The 2,933-nt window shown below is 45.8% G+C and overlaps 1 long non-coding RNA gene across 1 annotated transcript in view; it reads right to left on the minus strand.

The window, feature by feature from the left end:
- Window positions 1–160, minus strand: part of LOC114610836 — a 2,708-nt gene extending 2,548 nt beyond the window's left edge. Inside the window, exon 1 of the long non-coding RNA XR_003709741.1 lies at window positions 93–160. This is a non-coding gene — a long non-coding RNA (uncharacterized LOC114610836). The remainder of the gene's footprint in view (window positions 1–92) is intronic.
- Between the last annotated feature and the right edge of the window lie 2,773 nt (window positions 161–2,933).

The raw sequence follows: 2,933 nt of genomic DNA on the forward strand, positions 1-2,933 counted from the left end.
AGAGAGAGAGAGAGAGAGAGAGAGAGAGAGAGAGAGAGAGAGAGAGAATTTGAGAGTGACCATCTTTTCTTAACTTTTGATTACCATTGTACCTTAGTCTTTGGGAAAGACCCACCAGGGCTGAGAGCGGCCCCTTCAAAGTCAGAGATGTGAATTTCTGGGCTTAGAGAAAATAATAATTGACGGCCCAGTAAGATTGCTTATCAGGTAGAGGCACTTGATGCCAAGCTCATGACCTGAGTTTGATCCCTGGTTTCCACATGGTGGAAGGAAAAAAATAAAATTCTGAAAGTTAACTCCCACATGCTTACCATTGTATGCTCACATTTGTACACACACACACACACACACACACACACACACACACACACACGCGCGCGCGCGCACAAATGTAATACAGAATAATAGGCAAAGGGCTATGATTATTTTAATATTTCAATTAATTGGGAGGAAAATGAAAATTAGGGGTGGGGTCCTTTGCACATATCAGTAGCTGATGCAGTAAGAAGGGCAGAACCAATTGCAGAGCTCAGTGGGTAACATTTGAGTTGTGTTCAAGGTGTGACAATATCCTTAATCAAATAAGAATTCTTACGTGTGTTGTAGACGACGTAAAGTGCTCACCATTTGTAACCACTGTGACTCAGTTTTCATGTCATTGCCGCACATAAAAGTGCTTAGCACATCTCACAGAAAGGGCGGCTGAACCCTATTTCTAAAAGTGAGCCATCGGACTTTGTGGAAAGGAGACTACCTCGTCTAGAAATCAGGGTGCCTGACACGTTTTATCTCATAGTGACTCCACATGATGTGAGCCTGGCATGACTGTCACCACATTATAGGCAAAGAGAGAGAATGACAATGACATTTGGTAACTTATCTGGGGTCACACAACTGGGAGCCAGACTCTGAGCTCAGATGTGAATTCAGGACTCTTTGACTTTGCTCAGCTCTTCCCAGTCTTTCAGGATGGATGAGGTGGGTTCACCCAATGATCTGGTGTAGTCGGGAAAGCATCTTTTTCAGTAGTTGCCTTCTTCCTTCCTGAGGTAGCCTGTATCACTTCACCTCCCTTTCAGGTTGTACATCCATCGTAATGTTGCTTCCCGTGGTGGGATCATTAGTTCTCATCACCTTCAGCTTCCAGTGCCCGAGCCACTGGCTGGTACGGGTGATGAGGTAGGCTGTATCTCTGGGGTTATTTGAGGAGTTTCTTACTCCTTGAGCCCCATAGGGCAGTGCCAGATCAGAGAGCTATCGGGACTGAGGTATGCCTGGTTTCCCTCCTGGCCCTGGCCAACAGCTTTGCAGAACAGACCATCACCCCACAGTCCTCTTGAGATCAGGAGGTTTTTGTCCACAGAAACTTGGGAACCTGTGCATATTCCTTCAGGAAAATTTCCCTCTAGCTTGGGTTTAGCTTCTTTATTGAAACTTCGTTTAAAATGTGCTCCCTGGCCTTGATGTTCTGTGCTGTGTCAGGCAGTTTCTCATTCCTGATCACATTACAGAGTAGGTAGTACTATTTTCTTCTTGTCTGTGAGGACATTGTGTCTAGACAGGCTAAGGAGTCTGTCTCAGGACCCGAGAAACAAAACATTCCGAGCCACATTTAGGTAACTTTGGGGTTAAATATTGAATGGATAGAATAGTGTGTTGTATATAGTTTTAATTGCTACCTCCTGTAGTGGTGGCTGTAGGCCCTAGTTTCCCCCTGAGACCTCACATGGTTGTTGGGTTCTTCCTCCAAAGCATGGTAAAAAAGCCCTCTCATTTTTCTTGCGTCTGTCTTCTCCTCCTGGGACCCAGAAGTCCCTCCTGTACCTTCTGCCCAGTAATTGTTCCCCCCAACACCCCCCTCCCCGGCTTTCTTTACTGACAAATCAAGAACCAATCAGGGAACAGGACTTTAACATCAGACCCACCCCCTTCAACAGTGCAAGTCACATTAGGTATTTAGAACTTCCAAGGACTTAGTGTTGCCAGTTAGAGGCTTCCATTCCCACTGGAAGGGATAGAGGAGACAGAACATGGTCATCATTAGTCAGTGGTCAGAGTGAGCCGAAGTGACACACGGACAAATGGACACCAGTTGGCAAAACTGCGTTTCACACATCCCAGTTGCTATGAGGGAGTGACAGCTTCTCCATGACACTCTCTATCTTTCAGACTCTCTGTGAGCTCCTCTCCTCGGCAGGCTCTAACCTAGAGCCACACTGCCAAGGGTTACAGAGACTTGAATGTCTGCACTGCTTGTGTCACAGTGAGAAGAAAGCCACTGAGGCCCAAGGAATGCACAGTGGGGGCCTAGTCCATGGCAGGGCAGTGGGGAGAGTAAGCAAGGGAAGACAGCTTACATGCTGATTAGGGGGCTCAGCATGTGTCCTCGTCCTCTACCAAACCCTCCATCTTTCATGACCTTAGAGATAAAGATGCTCCTCCACCACATTTCTCTGTATGGATGTGGTCTGCCTCTTCTTTGTTCTTTGCTTTTAAAAAAATATCAATGGCAACTAAGAGACAAGGATGACAGGCAACCCAGGTAACATATTGGATAATCCTCAGCTGCCCTTTCCCCAGCTGGTACAGAGCCTCAGTCCTGTGTCAATAATCTGCATAGACCAGTTCCTGGGGACCTTCACCAAGGCCATGGAAAGAGAGTCTACCCACCTTGCACAAATTTGAGGATGTGACATAGGCATGGCTGCTGTGTCCAGGCTGCCTCTGAACCTCCCACAACTTCTGTTTTTTCATCAATACATTTTATTGGGTTAGCGGATTTTGTTTTATAAATAAACTGATTGAAAATAACATTTCCTGTATACCCTGCCATACCCTGATCCTTTACTTTTTTATTCCCAACATCTTGCAGTAATATGAACATTTGTAAAAATCAATGAACCGATATCACTACAGTCTAGTGTTACAGTCCA

The sequence above is a fragment of the Grammomys surdaster genome, unplaced genomic scaffold (genome assembly GCF_004785775.1).
Source record: "Grammomys surdaster isolate TR1022 unplaced genomic scaffold, NIH_TR_1.0 126063, whole genome shotgun sequence".
Taxonomy (NCBI): Eukaryota; Metazoa; Chordata; class Mammalia; order Rodentia; family Muridae; genus Grammomys; species Grammomys surdaster.